The sequence below is a fragment of the Leptonychotes weddellii genome, chromosome 11, assembly GCF_054177405.1.
Source record: "Leptonychotes weddellii isolate Sample4059 chromosome 11, ASM5417740v2, whole genome shotgun sequence".
Classification (NCBI taxonomy): domain Eukaryota; kingdom Metazoa; phylum Chordata; class Mammalia; order Carnivora; family Phocidae; genus Leptonychotes; species Leptonychotes weddellii.
Window position 1 is genome coordinate 6169475 of NC_138379.1, and position 18093 is coordinate 6187567.

At 45.5% G+C, this 18093-nt stretch overlaps 1 long non-coding RNA gene across 1 annotated transcript; it reads right to left on the reverse strand.

Annotated features, from left to right (window-relative positions):
• Nucleotides 1–16510: 16510 nt before the first annotated feature.
• LOC145716104 (uncharacterized) lies at nt 16511–18071 on the reverse strand. The gene is made up of 2 exons (XR_014138491.1): nt 17988–18071; nt 16511–17481 (listed from the first exon to the last, which is right to left on the reverse strand). It is a non-coding gene; the product is annotated as an uncharacterized LOC145716104 (long non-coding RNA).
• Between the last annotated feature and the right edge of the window lie 22 nt (nt 18072–18093).

Here is an 18093-nt window from a genome sequence, read left to right on the forward strand (position 1 = left end):
AATCTTGGGGCACCTGGGTGGCTCAGTTGGTTAAGTGACTGCCTTCGGCTCAGGTCATGATCCTGGAGTCCCGGGATTGAGTCCCGCATCGGGCTCCTTGCTCAGCAGGGAGTCTGCTTCTCCCTCTGACCCTCTTCCCTCTCGTGTTCTCTATCCCTCATTCTCTCTCTCTCAAATTAATAAATAAAATCTTAAATAAATAAATAAATAAAATCTTAAAAAAAACTATAAACTTTCACAAGAAAACTATAAACTAAAACCTCTTATGAATATGGATGCAAAAATCCCCAAATCAGTAAGCCAAATCTAGCAACATATAAAAAGAATTATATACCATAACCAAGTAGGATTTATCCTAAGAATGCAAAGTTGGTTTAACATCTGATAATTAATGTAATATATAATATTAATACATTGTATTAATGTAATACATTATATTAATAAAATAACAAACACATGATTATCTCAATAAATGCAAAAAAAGCATTTGACAAAATCCAATACACTTTTATGATGAAAACTCTCAACACACAGGAATAGAATGCAACTTCCCCTGATGAGGGCATCTATGAAAAACCCACAGCTAATATTACACTTAATGGTGAAAAATTGAATACTTTCTTTGTAAGGTCAGGAACAAGACAAGGATGTCCACTTCACTACCTTCATTCAACATTGTACTGGAGGTTCAGATCAGGGAAATTAGCAAGAAGAAATAAAAAGCATCTATATTGGAAAGGAAGAAGTAAAACTCTATTTGCAGAAGACGTGATCTTGTATATAGAAAACCTAAGGAATTCACACAAAAGCTATTAGAATTAATAAAGGCATCTACCAAGCTTGCAAGATACAAGATAAATATTTTAAAAATCGTATTTCTATAAATTAACAATAAACAATCTGAAAAGGAAATCAAGAAAACAATTCCATTTACAATAGCATCAAAAGAATAAAATATTTGAGGGGCACCTGGGTGGCTCAGTCGGTTAAACGTCTGCCTTCGGCTCAGGTCATGATCCCAGGGTCCGGGGATCGAGCCCCACGTCTAGCTCCCTGCTCAGCGGAGGGCCTGCTTCTCCCTCTCCCTCTGCTGCACCCCCTGCTTATGCTCTCCTGTTCTCTCTCTGTCAAATAAATAAATAATATTTGAGGATAGATTTGAGAAAAGAAGCACAAAATTTATACTCTGAAAACTACCAAAACATTGTTGAGTGACACTGAAGAATATCTGAGTCAATGGGAATGTCCCACACTGATGGATCGAAAACCTAATATTATTAAGATGGCAATACTCCCCCAAATGTATTTACAGATTAACCCAATCCTTATCAGAATTCCAGCCAGCTTCTTTGTATAAATTGACAAGCTGGTTTTTAAATTCACATGGAAGAGGACACCTGGGTGGCTCAGTCAGTTAAGCATCTGCCTTTGGCTCGGGTCATGATCACGGGGTCCTGGGATAGAGTCCCGCATGGGCTCCCTGCTCAGGGGACAGTCTGCTTCTCCCTCTGTCCCTTCCCCTCTTCATGCTTTCTCAAATAAATAAATAAAATCTTTTTAAAAAATAAATTCAGGGGCGCCTGGGTGGCTCAGTCGTTAAGCCTCTGCCTTCGGCGCAAGTCATGGTCCCAGGGTCCTGGGGTCGAGCCCCACATCGGGCTCCCTGCTCCGTGGGAAGCCTGCTTCTCCCTCTCCCTCTGTTTGTGTTCCTTCTCTCGCTGTCTCTCTGTCAAATAAATAAAAATTTAAAAAAAAGAAAAAAGAAACATCCATCAGGCTGCAGCCCGGGAAAAGACTAGAAGGAACAACAGAATCTTCTAGAGCACAGTCAGGAAGGATTGTGGAGGTCCAGTGCGGGGAGCGTGGGCAGTGCAGAAGCTGTGTGGGGGGTGGAGAGACAGGAATGAAAACAGAGGGCAAAATAGGTGTTTCTCACATAGGCTCCGAGTATCGACCCCTCAGAAACTCTCGCTGGAAGAATTTTCAGATGTGCCTTACCAGGAAGGGCCTTGAGCCCAGAAGGAAGGAACAGGATTCAAGAAAGCCATGGTGAGCAGAGAAAGGGACCAGAGTGGGTCAGGCAGAAAGGACAATGATTAGCACTCACATCAGGACATGGGAAAACAAGGTGGCCCTGGGTCTTCAGCAGTAGCAGACAGGGATGTGCTGAGGTTCTTGTGCTCGGGCCGAGGGTACAGAGCCCTCAGGCAGCTGTGTTTTTCAGTGCCCTGCTTCCACATGCAAGGGGATATCAAAAGATTAGAAACAGTGCGAGTTTCAAAGCAGTGGAAAGAGAGACAAAGGAATCAAGAGAAGGTGAAGGTAGGGGAGGCTGGGGAAAGGAGGCAGGGCGGGGAGCTGGAGGGATCTACACTTCAGTGGGGGCGTGGAGCAGCTCGGGACAGAGGACCATCTGGAGTTGAGGGTGTGACCCCACAGACGATCGCCTTCTGGGCTCATGCTGTGCCCCTCCCTTGGGGTGATCTGTCCCTGCGTGTGTGAGCCCCAACATTTCACGAAGACCTAACTCAGATGCTTTCTCCCCCAGGAAGCCTACCCTCCTTCCAGCCCACGAGGCCCTTGTCCTGACTCCTGGGCACCCAGCATTCCTAAGTGCAAGTCAGGGCAGATGGCATGGGCCCATGTCTGCTCTGTCACCGGCCTGGGCCCCAGAGAGTGTGTATGTGTGTATGCCGGGGTACCTGGCTGCAGATCTCAGCTACTGACTAGTAGTAATCTGTGTGTTACTGTTACGAGCGAAGGAGCCGGCTAGTGCAGGATGTGACCGTCTGGTGGGGTGACCAGTGCTAAGGCAGGGCTCGGATGGGAAACCGGAACACAGGCCTCCGGGAGGCTCAGGGAACACGCAGGAGGATGAGAGACGAGGTCAGCTTTAGCGAGGGCAGAGGGCAGTCCGGTAAGGCTTCATCACTGCGGGAGCTTTGAGCTAGACCTGGAAGGAGTGGGATTTATACACGGAGATGAGCAGGGCAGAGAATATTCCAGAAAGGGGGGAAGGCATGAGGGAAGGCCAGAGATGGGACAGTGAGGGGCTGTGTGTGGGGAGAAAGCGGTTCTTTTAGGGGGAAGGAAGGAGCTGCGGGTCAAGCAGGGATGTGGGTGTCAGAGGCTGGATGGAGGCAGGTGAGGAGGGCACAGAAGAATCTGGATGGGAACCCTGCCGGGGTCAGTGACAGTGGACGAGCAGGGAGCAGAGGAGGGTCTCGGTAGTCCGGTGGGTCTGGAAGACACCCTGGCAGCCATAGCCTAGGGAAGATGACAGGGAGGGCAGCCTGGTGGCAGCGCCCACGGTGAGCAGGGCAGGAGACTGACGGGGGAGGCGAGTGAGAGAGAGGAGGCGGGATGGGCCCGCGGGAGCCCTGATGAGACGCCAGGGGGAGAAATGGAGCAGGCGGAGGGCACCTGGCGCGGGGAGGAGGGCACCCACGAGGAGGCGTCCAGCCCCGAGCTGAAATGCGGGTTTGAGACTCTCCAAGGGGGACACATCACCTGTCAAAGCTTCCGGCGGTGGGAGAGAGTGAGGTCCGACGGTCCTGCCTGTGCCCACCTCCCAAGGCTCCATTCCGAGCCCGGGGGCCGGTGACCATGGAACAGTCTCTGTCCTCTGGTCGTCCCTCAGGGTGCCAGCTCCACGAGGGCGCAGACCTTGACGGCTGGTTCATCTCAGGATCTCCAGGCCCAGGACGGCGCCTCGCTCGCGCTCGGTCAGTATTGGCTGAATGAGTGAATAAATAAATAAATGCACGAAGCTGCCTTCAAGAGGCAGGAGGAAGAAGACGCAGAGCCTGCTGAACTGCACAGAGAAGCCAAAAAGCTCTGCCGGGCCCTCCGGCCCGCGGTCCTCAAGTGTCCCACCCCCTCTGACGTCACCGTCGGGAGGGTCCCTGGTAGCTGGCCCATCCCCCCAAGGCCTATTTCTGAGCTCCCGCCCCTCCCCTCTCATCACTCGGACACCCCCTGGGCCTCTCAGACGCAACCGTCCAGCAACACTCGCCTCCTTGTCTTCACCTGCCCCAGAACCTCCCCGCCTGCCTGGCTCTGTCCCTCTCACGGCCGGCACCTCTGTGCCCTACACGCCTGAAGCCAGAAACCAGGGGCCTTCCTCAAAGCCACCGTCTCCCTCAGTCCCAGACTAAGTGTCTCACTCCCTCAACGCCCTGGTCCCCAGACCTCCAGTCTTTCCTCACTGACATCGCGGCCACAGTCGTGTTCCATCATCTGCTCTCCAGGGCAAAACCCGAACTTCTCTGGGGTTCCAGGGCCTTAACCGCCAGCCACTCCAGCTTCTCCTTCTCCCCTGCTTCCAGCTTCCCCCCCGCCCCCAGCCACCCTGGGTTCCAGTGCCCTGCATTTTCCTACCTTTGAGCTGCCCACGCTCTTCTCTCCAGATGAAGGTCACTCTTCTCTTGTCCATCCTACAAACTCCTATTCATTCTCTGCGGCTCCGGCCACATGCCCCTGCCTCTCTCCAGCCCTCCCTGAACCCTTGGGGATGAGGGCACTGCGTCCGTGCCCCCCCCCGCCCGCCCGGTGTGCGCTGGACATGTGATATACCTAGCCTGATCGTTGTGACAACATCCTGGCTAAGATATTATTATAGCCATTTGACAGGAGAATAAAACAAGGCTTAAAGGGGGTAAATAACTTTCGCAGGTGCACGCAGCCAGTGGGTGCAGGAATTGGGACTGGAGCTGGAGTTCCACACTGCTGTATGGAGGTGTACGATCATCGTTCCGTTAAATCGCTCTGCGTCAAGACTTGGAGCTGCTGAAGAGGGTCCATTATTTTCCTGTGCATCTTCACCATCTTCTTAGTGTTTGGGCAGAACACAGCAAGGTGTTCAAAAGGTGTTTTTCCTTGTATGTGCATATCCTTTCTTCGACAGCTTTACCGGTGTACAACAAAGTATCTGAAGTGTCTCATTCGATGAGTTTTGACGTCAGTGCACATCTATGAAACCAACACCGAAATCAAGCCAACGTCACCCAAAAGCTTTCCTTGTGGGGCGCCTGGGTGGCTCAGTCGTTAAGCGTCTGCCTTCGGCTCAGATCACGATCCCAGGGTCCTGGGATCGAGTCTCAGTGGGGAGTCTGCTTCTCCCTCTCCCACTCCCCCTACTTGTGTTCCTGCTCTTGCTGTGTCTCTCTCTGTCAAATAAATAAATAAAATCTTTAAAAAAAGGTTTCCTTGTGCCCCTTGGCAACTTCTAATCTGCTGTTATTTCAGGTTAGTTTTCATTTTTTTGAGAATTTTGAATAAATGGAGCCAGACTGCATGTACTTTTTATTTTTTAGATTTTATTTATTTGTTTGTTTGTTTGTTTAGAGAGCACAAGTGTGGGGAGGAGCAGAGGGAGAGGGAGAGAATCCCAAGCAGACTTCATCCTGAGTGTGCGGACCCTGACGCCGGGCTCGATCCCACCACCTCAAGACCCAAGACAAAATCAAGAGTCGGACACCCAACCGACTGAGCCATCCAGGTGCCCCCAGACTGTATGTACTTTTTAAAAACTGGCTTTTCGGGGTGCCTGGGTGGCTCAGTCGGTTGAGTGTCTGCCTTCAGCTCAGGTCGTGATCCCACAGTTCCGGGCTCCAGCCCCACATCAGGCTCCCTGCTCTGTGGAGAGCCTGCTTTTCCCTCTGCCCCTCACCCAGCTCATGCTTGCTCACTCTCTCAAATAAATAAATAAAATCTTAAAAAAAAACAAACAAACCTGGCTTTTCTCTCTCAACAGAGTTATTTTGAAATTCCTTCATGTTATTGTGTATATAAATGGTTTAAGTAAGATTTAAGACTTCTACTCTTTGAAGACTGTTAGAAAAAATGAAAAGGCAAAGCACATAGTGGGAGAAATATATTCAAAACATACATGGACAAAGGACTCGTATCTAGTATATGTAAAAGCTCTTACAACTCAACAATAAAAAAGATAAACATCCCAATAACTACATTGGCCAAAAAAACCGGAATAAACACTTAACCAAAAAAGATATACAAATGGCAAGTAAGCACATGAAAAGATGTCATTAGAAAAATGCAATTTAGGGCGCCTGGGTGGCTCAGTCATTAAGCGTCTGCCTTCGGCTCAGGTCATGATCCCAGGGTCCTGGGATCGAGCCCCGCATCGGGTTCCCTGCTTGGTGGGAAGCCTGCTTCTCCCTCTCCCACTCCCCCTGCTTGTGTTCCCGCTCTCGCTATCTCTCTCTCTGTCAAATAAATAAATAAAATCTTTAAAAAAAATGCAATTTAGGGGCACTCAGTCGGTTGGGCATCTGCCTTCGGCTCAGGTCATGATCCCAGGGTTCTGGGATCGAGCCCCAAGTTGGGCTCTCTTTGCAGCAGGGGTCTGCTTTTCCCTCTCCCTCTGCCTCTCTCCCTGGCTTGTACTCAATCTCTCTCAAATGAATAAAATCTTTAAAAAAAGGAAAAAAGAAAAATGCAATTTAGAGAGAGAAAGAGAGCTAGTGCCCGTGAGCACAAGGCAGGGGGACAGGCAGAGGGAGAGGGAGAGAGAGAATCTTAAGCAGATTCCACACCCAGCATGGAGCACAACCTGGGGCTCCATCGCACAACCCTGAGATCATGAGCTGAGCCGAAATCAAGAGTCGGTCACTTAACCGACTGTGCCACCCAGGCACCCCATAGAAAAATGCAATTTAAAAGTACAATTGAGGGGCGCCTGGGTGGCTCAGTCAGTTAAGCGTCTGCCTTCAGCTCAGGTCATGATCTCAGGGTCCTGGGATCGAGCCCTGTGTGGGGCTCCCTGCTGAGCAGGGAGTCTGCTTCTCCCTCTCCCTCTGCCCCTCCCCGCACTCCTTCTCTCTCTCCCTCTCTCTCTCAAATAAATAAATAAAATCTTAAAAAAAAAAAACAAAGCTGCATACACCTATCATACAACATACCAAGAAAAAGGAAAGCATATGTCCACACAGACTTGTACACAAATGCTTATAGCTTTATTCCTACTTTCAAAAAAGTGGTAATAACTCAAATACCCATACAATGGAATACTACTCAGCAATAAAAATGTTTGTTGAACAAATATTCAAGGGTGTCACAAACTATTCCAAGGACAGTGCCTGCAATGCTGCATTCATTCACTAGATGGCAGCAAAAGCCCACTCATTTCCAGTTCCATTACTGTGTCTTCCTTATCACAGCAGGCAAGCAGATGGCATTAACCCCATTTAACTGGTGGGAAAACAAAGGCCTGGGGAGGGCAGGTGACACCCCAAGTTTGCCAACCTGCCAGAGCCAGGAGTCAGGATTTGACCCACATCTCCTAGACTTTCTGGGCTTCTGAATTGACAACCCAGAGAGACACTCCCACACCTTGGTCGGCACACCCTGTCCCCGCCCCCCACCTCGGGCCTACCCCCTCAAGTGCTCTCGCGGTCCTGTCACCGCTATACTGAAGTCAGAAATCTGCTGCCTGGGTCCTACCAACTAGCACAGGGCCTGGGAGGCCTGAGGGGAAGCTTGTGAGACTGAGAAATGGGGGCTACCACTTGAATTCAGGTGTGTTTTAGCCACTACTAGGATTATCAGGATGAAATCCAAAACCACTGGTATGAGAGCCCTTTGTACAGCTGGAGGGGTATATAAATATTGCCTGTGGTTTGTCTGTTATCATGACCCAGCCCCTCAACTTGGACATAATCTTTGGGGGGAATTTTATGTTGGCCTCCTCTGCATTCCCTAGCCCCTCAACTTGGACAGAATCTTTGTGGGAACTTCATGTTGGCCTGCTCTGTATTCCCTTTTTGTGCTCAGAGGGTAAGAAGTGGCTTCCAGGCTGCTTTTCTACCTTCCTGTCGCTGACTGTGTCTGGTCTTTGCATTTCCAATCCTGGCTAATTTAAAACCTGCTCGGGGCACCTGGGTGGCTCAGTCCTTGGGCGTCTGCCTTGGGCTTAGGTCATGATCCCAGGGTCCTGGGATCGTGTCCCACTTCGGGCTCCCTGCTCGGCGGGAAGCCTGCTTCTCCCTCTCCCGCTCCCCCTGCTTGTGTCCCCTCTCTTGCTCTCTCTCAAATAAATAAAATATTTTAAATAAATAAATAAAAATAAAACCTGCTCAGCACCAGGAACGCTGTAACCCCTAGCAAATACATGCGAGGCCTTCCTCTCTTTACTACTTTGCTCTCCAATGAAGTCTTGTGCTTCCAGGGAGACTTTCAACTCTGGAAAAACACCAGACCTTTGTCCAAAAGACATTAAGACAGCAATTCAGAATAGGCACTTAATCAGGCTCAGGGGACCATGGCTCAGCCTCTCCCTATGCCCTGTCTACATTAGATCACAAGGAAGAAAGTCACTCTGCCTGCACAATGCTGCGTAGGTTGGGGGCTGCCTGCTGCTGACCTTTCTGGACTATGGTTTCATGTCAGATGTTCATGCGCTGAAGAAACAGCAACAGAGTTGAAGTGTTGGGAGACTGACCAGGGATCAAATCCCAGCCCTGCTGCCTTGGCAAAGTGACCGAAAGCCTGCTTCTCCAGTAACACATTCCTCGGAGTTTTGAGTACAGTAATGGAGTTCTGTTCACTGAGGCCCCTGCACTGGGCGAAGTGTGGCCATCGGGTGACCCAGGTTGAGAGGCCTCTGCTGGGTGCATCTTCTTTAGAACCTGGGCCCCCCACCCCTCCTAGATCTAACTGGGTGGAATGAGCCTCTCCCACCCCTTCAGGCAATAGGGTCAGTTGGGAGTAGAAGCAGGGACACCTCAGGGACTTAGCAGCCAGGGTAGGACCGGAGAGTATTTCATCTGGGGCCAGTGTGTGCGCTGTGTGCGTACAAATGCAGATTTCAACATTTTAGTTGCAAATGAGGGAAGATCACGTGCTACCCAGGCCATTACCACAGAACAGGGGACCACAGGACCAGCTTGTTTTGGGAACTGGGAATGGATTAAAGAGGTGATAATCAGGAGTAACCTAAGACTTCACAGAGACCACCACACAGAGCTTGCTTTTTTATTTTTTATGATTTTATTTATTTATCTGAGACAGAATGAGAGAGACAGAGAGCACATGAGAGGGGGGAGGGTCAGAGGGAGAAGCAGACTCCCCGCCGAGCAGGGAGCCCGATGCGGGACTCGATCCCGGGACTCCAGGATCATGACCTGAGCCGAAGGCAGTCGCTTAACCAACTGAGCCACCCAGGCGCCCCCAGAGCTTGCTTTATTAGCACAAAGTGCCCCTAGGCCTGCAAGAGCTTTTTCACGGAAGCAATGGTCTTCTCCTCCTCTGTCCCCCAGCTGTTTATACCCTGGTTAGGGAAACCTGGTATACCCAGGTTAGGGCAAGTTACTGGGTCCTTTAGGTTGCTGATCCTGCACCACTTTCCAAGTCCCTCCCACTAACTGAAGATCTTGCTGTTATCATGGTAACCAGCATCAAGGTGGAGAAACCCCCCAACAAAACACCCCATCTTCTATTAACTGCTCATGGACAGAAGTTTGGTTTATACACAAAGGAATCACACCAATGAAGAGCTTTTCAATTTTATTTTTATTAATATGAAATTTTAAGTTTTCTACAGTAAGGCTTCTCTAAACATTAGATGCATGGGGACTACCTGAAAATTAGAGATTAGGTTCCCACATAAATATGGATTTAGATTGCTGACAAATTCAACAAAGTTCTTTTCCACCTCCCCCAAACCCCAAAGCCTAGCTCCTAAAGAGAAGAAAATGGAAAGAGGCTGAAGACAGTTTACAGTCAAGCAAAGACGCCGCAGGGATTTGAACCCTGTCCTGGAAACCAGGAGTGCCAACCACCAGCATCTTTTGCTTTTTTTTTTTAAGCTAGCAAAAGGCCAAAAAGCAAAACCTGAGAAAACAAAACTTTTGTTTTCTCAGGAAAAGAAAAACCTTTACAACCCTACTGAAGAACACTGGAGAATCTGCTTCAGCTAAGATGCTAGCTTGGCCAAATCTGTTATGTTCACCTGAAAAAGTCTTAGCAGAGAATTTTTGCAATCCCACCCCAACAGTCCTCGAGACTAAAATTTCCTATCTTCTTCAGTTTGTAAGGTGTATTTTCCCACCCAACATTACAGCCTCAAACGTTATTTCTCCATTCACTGGCTTAAGTGTTTTAATCATGGGATAAGGGTGTTACATATTTAAACATCGTAGAGCTTTTAGTTGTGGTTTTAATAACATTAACCATTTGCAGGCAAATTAATGGCCTTTTCTAGTACTGCAACCCACCAGAAGACCTCAGCACCAGTTACCTTGAAACCGATTACGGATCATGCCCTCAAGGATCCAAGCTACTGGCAGCATCGAGGTGAGGGGTGAAGGGTCTGCGCTAGGCCAAAGGCAGGCAGTGGCGATGTGGCAGAGAAGTCACTTGTGGGGAGACCTTGCTTTTTAACAGGTTTCTGGAAAAGCTAGGGAAAAGTGGTTGCCCGCTTTCCCCATTTCCCTCCCCTTCAACCATCACTTGAGGTTTGGGCTTTTTGAAGAGCTGCTATAAAAGCAGCGTAATTAAATGTCAGGACAGGACAAGCCCAGGGATATAGAAGGTACTCAAAAACACTCCTTTAGATGCTCCATTCCCCGAAGAGAGCCTCAGTGCCAAGGGTGTTGAGGCAAGTCCTCATTTCTAGCAGAAGATGGGGTTATGAGGCCGACACCATTTTTATTGACCTTAGTATAATAGCGCTTTGTTGTCTCTCTTGCCACAGGAAGGCTCCGTGGTTGTCCTACTTTAAGCCTTCGGTGCCTTTAGGGAGGGGTACCTGAAAAATCTTAAAAAAAGGCTTAGCGCCCACCTCACCCCTCCACCCCCAGGCCAACAAACAGCTTGCTCACATGCTATTTATTCCAGCATAAAGCTGAAAAGTCTATTTAACACTAGATTATTCATAATGGATCTGACTTGGTATGTAAATATATAAAAAAGCTTGTTCACCTGTTGTCCTCATTTTGTCCACTGGTGAATTCAACTGGAAGCTCCTTCTATAGTCTGAAGAATACCATCTGAAAGAACTAGTGGTTCCCAATCCCCACATTTAAAATGGAATGTTTATTTAAAGTAAATAAGCTATTTTTTTTCCTTACTGGTCTGGCTTCTCTGGCCCTTCGCATACGTCTGCTGTTTTGAATGTTCCTGCGTATAAGAATTAAGACCAAGGGAGGGGAGAGAGAAACCCACACAAAGACAATGCACTAAGACCACTGAACTGGTAAACATTTCCACTTGCCAATTTCTTGAAGACTGTTGCTTGTTTGGAATTTATGTCTTGTCACTGATTTTAAGGTTGCATCTGGAAAAGACTAAAGGCTTCAGTGCCCCCCCACCCCCCTACGAGAAGTGAACAAAAAGCATTTTACCTAAAGAAGCACAGCAAAAGGTACTTGGCTTCAATCACAAACACGAATGCTTAAAGCTGCAGAAATTTCCTCAACACTCAGCCTTTATCACTCAGCTGGATTTTCCTTCAACAATCACTACTCCAAGCATTGGGGGAACACAACTTTTAATCATACTCCAGTCGTTTCACAATGCATTCTAATAGCAGCAGATCAGAACAGTACTGCATTACTTGCCAACAGAACAGACAGACCTGAGGTCAAGACAACTGCATTCTCTGTGTGGTCTGTAAAAAAAAAAGCTAAAACAAGTAAGCCCCACCCCCTCCTCCCTTCCCTCCAAAATCAGGGGGAAAACTTTACTTGAGTATTTATGCTGATACACTGCAAGGTCTCACACACTCACTAGAACAGAAGGCAGAGCCACGCGCTTATATGCCAAGTCAAAATCCTGAACAGCTTCATGAAGGATGTGAAATGAAGCCTCTGCAAAGGAAAATTCTTTAAAAACCCACATGCCCCCCCACCAAGTACCTATAGGAAAGGCCAGTTGTGTAAACACTGGCTAACACCAGAGGAGATGACTATTAGCATTTAAAGGTAACATGCAAACTCTGGAAATGTGGACAGTATTTTATTACTCTACCACTGTCAATTTATAGACCCCTAACTTTCTGGGAATAGTGTAGGTGCAGTTACCTGTTATTCTGATCATAATCTCCCACCTGTCTAAGAGGTATTTATTCCTTATTTAGAGGGCCTCTATTGCCATGTGCCTGGAATTATTAAATGCTCATCACTTTACGAAGGATAAAGTATTTTTCCTGCCTTAAAGTTAAATTCGTTCTTCCGCTCAATTCCTGATCTTGTCCGTTAAAGAGTGTTCGCAGACAAAGTTTCTGAAAGATTAGAGAAGAATCCCCCCAAGATTGCCCAACACTAACTACAAACAAACAATACTTTATTTAAATGAGGAGACCGCTTTCTAAATGCATACATTCTCTACATTAAAATGTTTTATTTTGCATGATTTAATGTTTTCTGCACAACGTATACATCACAACACATTTAAGTTTTATCAAGATTAACATCAGATTTTTGTTAACAGCACAATAGGCTATCCTTTTGGAGGATTTAAGAGAGTCAATGCTCAACCAATTCTTAGTTTTATAAATACGGTCTTATGATTAAGGTACTACCTTTCAAGGCTTTTAAAGATTACTTGGCCTGAGTGAGGTATGCTATCCCATCATGCAAGCCACAGGTACAAGTCCTGTGTAATTTTAAAGGCTAGATAGGAAAATCCCTCACAATCCTAGAATCCCTTAGGAAAGGGATCAGGAAAAACAGCCATGTTCAATACTTAAAAGACCTCCACAGCTTTTATTAAAAATAAGCACTTAGCCCTAACATGCAATACTGCATATTCAAGTTCAACTTATCTGTTAACAGCTGCCTGCTGTTTTCTGCTCCCAGATGAAATGAAGCAACTCTTCTGATAATGAAGAGAAACCTGTCTGAGGCAAACGAAAGATTGGCAAACAGCACAGCCTCCTCTTTAATCCACTTGATCCCACTCTGAATTATTTCAGCTTCTTTTATTCCAGGATTAATGTTGGTATTATCATTTTCATTTCATTTTTTATTCTGCTTTTGTAAAAGCAGTATTTTGAGATGGACATTTGATCTTCGTTGTATTGCTCATCAATTCATTATATTATTTCTCATCAATTCTTTTTTTGGTGGGTATAGCTTGATAGGCCATAACTTTTAAAATGGTAGATTCCATTATCTTTATTTTTCTTTTTTTTCCATTAACTTTAAATTGGTAGTTTCATTTGCTTAATTTTTTTTTTTTTTTTGCATATGCAGACAACGCGTTCATCAGTAGTAAGGATCTCAGGGTTATGCTTTTTCCCCCATGGAGATATGAAATATAATCTTTTCTGCCTTTACTTATCATTCACCAAGGAGCTGTTCCCTCTCCATCTAGGCCATCATATTGCCAGGCTGGTTATGACTCAGAAGTTGTTATCTGAAAAAAGGCTACAGAAAAAAAAAGGTTTCCCCTCCCTCATCCACAAAACCCCACCCTCTTTATCAGAAATGATTAAAATACACAATTTACAGTAATTTTGAAGCATACCTTAACATCTTGTTTGCAGTCATACAAAGGCAAAATACTTTTCCTACACTAAAAAAAAACTTGCTTATACACAACTGAAAATAGAATCTTACTTGATAATATAAAAGCTACCATCAGAAGAAATCCCTTCAGGATCATTAAGCCACTTCCTTTGCTCTGAAGCTCCTAAAGTAGTATTAAGTTATATTAAATCACCTGAAAAAAATTCCAAAAGAGAACCACACACTACCATATCCAAACAACTTTAGCCATTTAAAAAAAAAAAAAATTCCCAAGGTATTATTATCTAAGTCAGCCAACGGGCTAGACCAACCCCCAGTCCTATACTTTCCTTCCCCAGGCCCTACACGCTGAATCCAGTGGATCTTCATGAACTTCCCCAGCTGCCCAATTCAAAAATTGGGGGAAAACAAAAACTAGAGGATTGGGAGTTACTTGCCAACTTGGAAGTTGAGATTTCTTTAGTTTTTCCATCCTAAGTATTTAAGTTCTCTGGCATGAGTTATCTGAAATCATAAACTAAACAATTACCTAACCCCAGCCCTCCCAAATCCCAACCATTAACACGCTAAGGCCAACTGCCAAAATTTGCCCCTCCCCTTTAATAAAAGTTAAAGGTCACATTACTTGAAAACGTAAACGTAACTTCAACATTTGGCCTAGTCAAGCTCTTCTGAAGTGCTCCTGAGAAGATTGAACATGAACCAAAGCTGCACTGTGCTGTACCATTTCAGCTTCAACTGGGAATACTCTTCCAAGGAAAAAAGCAGCTCCAATCCCTGAAGGTGTTCGTGCCAACAGCGTAGCAGTACAATCCTTCTCTAACCCAGTTTGTCAATAGTACTATAGCATCTGTGGAAAATCTTAGAAAGAAAATTTTCTCCCCCACCCTCTTCCCTGGTAAGGCCACCCCAAAATAGTAAGTAAATATAATGAATTTAAAGGATTATGTATTAAGAATTTGATGAAAGGGTGGAAAAAAAGAGAACTACCAGCCATTTCTCCAATGGACAGCTCCGCCACAGAACTGAAAAGTGAGGGCTGCTCGTGCTCTATTTCTAGAAACTGTAAACCTGTGGTGCTCTGATTATCCTGATACTGGATTTTCTTTTTTTCTGTTACCTTGAGTCATTTGCCTTTGGGACTCTAGACAGACCTAAGGGGAAAAAAACTTAAAACATATTTTGCCCCCCATCCCCAACCCCCCCCCCCGTTACACACCCAACTCCACATTCAGTATAAACTTTAATAGGGGGTAAGGGAAGAAAAATAGGTCATCTATTCACAAAACTGAACGGCTTCATTATCCCGAACTAAAAATAAAAACTTATAAAACTTGTCTCAAGGCTGTTCTAACAAATTCATTCGGTTTCCCTCAAATTGGTTAAAAACAAAAAAACTTGCCATCTACCATTCCTCCGGGCCTTGGAAGTCTGCCCTCAAAAGCTTCAGACAAGATGAGAAAACAAGCCTGAAAAAGAGAAACCTACAACACCCGGAAATCGGCCTACACCCCACAAATCCCTTAGCGCTTAAGTACTCAACGCCCCCGTTACCATTAGAAAACCAAGTAAAACGTTACCATACTCCAGTTACAAAAAGCACGTTAGCCGACCTCGCCGACCTCGCGGGTTTTTCCCACACCACTCGCTCTCCCTGCGGCCTCGCACACTGGGATGCTGCTCTAGGATCCTCTATCTATCCTCCACACCGCCTGCTCGCCGCCTCCGCGTGGTCGCCAAGCCAAGCCGCTCGCTAGCTTCATCACCACATCGCACTGGCTCCTCCTTCCTGGAATCCTCTCTCCTAGCTTCACCTCCAAATCGTTAGGGCTCCTTCTTTCTTCCTAGCTTCCTTCCTTCACCAAACCGCACTGGCTCCCGGACTTCGCTCTCCTTCCTATCTTCACCACGAACTGCTGCAGCTCGCTCCTCAGTCCTAGCTTCACCGACACTGGCTCCTGGAATCCTGTCTGCTGCTCCTGTCTTCCTAGATTCACTGAATCCACTTCTGCGTAGTACCTGGGTCAGCTGCCAATTAACGCTAGTCCTCAGGATTTAAAAAATCTTAGCTCAAAGTCCAATGTGAAAATGTTAAGTTGGTAGTTAATTCTTGATCTTGAATTACTTGTTATGAAAAGTTCTTTAAATTCTCCAAGACACTAAAAGCTACTGTATTTAAACTCACATTTTTAACTCTCCAGAAATATCCTACCTGGGTTCTTAAATAACTTCAGTCCTTTTAGTAGCAAAAGTTGTACAACTGATTTTTAACTTTCCCTTCTAGCTCCGGGTTAATTCTTCTAAGTTGGTCCCGGTCTACAGTAGTTTTAACACCCTCATCTTCTCAAATCTAGCTTCTGTACCACCAGAATTTAAACTCATGGGCTTTTAGGAGAAATTCCACTAAGAATTTAAAAATTAGTTTCCTCCTTAGCTTTTCTTTTCTTGTACTTTATCCAATTTTTTGGCTTAGACTTTTCTATCTTCTTTTTTGAGGTCTATCTTGTGCACTTGTATTCAATAGTTGTCCTAGCTTGTTTTCCATTTTCTACCTGAAATACTTGCCCTGCCCGTATTTTCCACCTCGTTTCCAACTTCTGGCTTTCTCCTCAACTTGTATATGAGACCTTAGTTGCCTTGTTTTTCTAGTTTCTCTATTTTTTCTTCCGCTTCCTGCCTTCAAGGGTTTATAGTATTTTTCTGTCTTCTAAAAGGCGTGTAATTTTTCTTCCAATTTTCCTATCTTCTCTAAATCTTTTCTTCACCTTCCTGTACTTCTGTCTTTAAGTCTTCACCTTCCTGTACTTCTGTCTTCTGAGTTCTCCACTTCAACTTTCTAATCTCTCCAAATTTTCATCCTACCACTCCTAGTATTTGTCAGCTTTTAGGAAGTCCTACTTTAAGATCTAGGTTGCAAATGATGCAATCATCACTGCGCCATTAATTTGAAGGGCTCTTAAATCACCTTAAAGTTTATCTTTTTAAAAGACAAAAGTCACCTACAACTTGCCTTTTTTAAAGAAAAAACGACACTTAAGCTCTATTTAGGTCATTTACATTTTAACGTCAACCTAAATGGCTGCCCTTCGATTTACGGATTTTTTGAATCCCGGACTTTGCCGTCCTTCTAAGCAATTTCTTTAAAAATTAGGTTTTCTCCACTCCATTAAGAAGTTTCACCTCCTAGCCTCCGTCTGGTTCTAGAAAGAGCTTTTTCTTTCTTAAACTACTCTTTAAGGTCTTCATTATTTTCCCTTTAAGTTCTTTTTAAGATTACTGTAAGAATTTAATGCTATGCAATTCATTAAGTTTTAGCACTATTTACACTTCCTAAAGAACTGTATTCATTCCTAGCTTTTTTTTTTAAGAGAAAAACTTATCTGCGTCTCCTCAAGCAGTGCCTCCTGCCTCCCCAGGCGTCTCTGCGCTCGCTGCCTGAAAGCCTGCCGCAGAGCCCCCGGAGAGGCGTATTTATAGCCGAAAGCCAAAGCACACCGCGGCCTCAATAACCCTCCGCCGCCTTTGTGAGGGAAGCAAAAATAGTTCCTCGGACGGGTTAAAAATAGAACCAAGCTTGCCAAGACTTTCTAGATTTTTCGTGACAGTGCAGGCAACTTAATTATCGACTGTGTACCCAGAAATATCCAAAACTTACTAGCAAGTAGATTTGAGCTGAAGATTTAGGCAAAAACAAAATCACATATAAGTAGAGCAAACTACTCCCCTGAACTCAGAGCCATTACTTGGGAATTTTTTAGTAGCTTTTTAAATACCTTTCATGTCTTCTCGGGAGTACAGTAGGTACTATTTAGTGCTTTTTGAAGGAAGGTTAAAATGGGTTTGCTGACGGCCTTCATTTCTATTACATAACCGAGCATCAGCCTGGTAAATAGGCCGCAGCCATCTTAGGCAAAGTGTCAGTTTGTCCCCCCAAACCGCCTCCGGTCGTGCGAGTTGGTTCTCAGGTTATACTGGACATGTTCCGGTTATCCTGTGATTGGAGAAGCACGAACGTTCCGGGTTATCTGCTTAAGAATCTACTAAATGTGGAAATCCACTTCTAGAAAATGTCTCAAGTAGCCACAATGTACAGCGGTCTCCTGCATCCGAGCTGGCGAGCCAACTGGGGGGGCTTGCTAAGATATGACGACGCATCTGGGGGGACTTGTGTTAGTTACTTGACATGCTTAACGTTCCCGTCTTTGCAATTACGAAATACTAGCTAGACCCCCACGTTTTTGGTTGCTTTTTTAATATCATGCCTACTTTTTGTTCCTTCCAAACGTGAGCCGTTTCTAACCTTCCAAGCTTCCCGTTAAAGCTCTCAAAATCCAAATCTGCTGTGAAAACCAAGTTTAAGTGTCCTCTTCGATGCCCAAACGCCAAAGGTTTTGCCTCTAAAGACACAACGACCTTGGGCAGCCAGTCTGGGGACGTTTTTTTCAAATATTCGTGAAAACTCTGCTTATGGGTTTGCTTTTCTAAGTTCGTGCTTACAGGCTGGCTTGGCTCCACTCCCCAAGTTTTTTAAACTAGAGTTGCAAGGGAAACAAAAGCTCTTCTCCAAATCCAAAGCCTTTCCTTTCTGTAGTTTGAGCAGTTT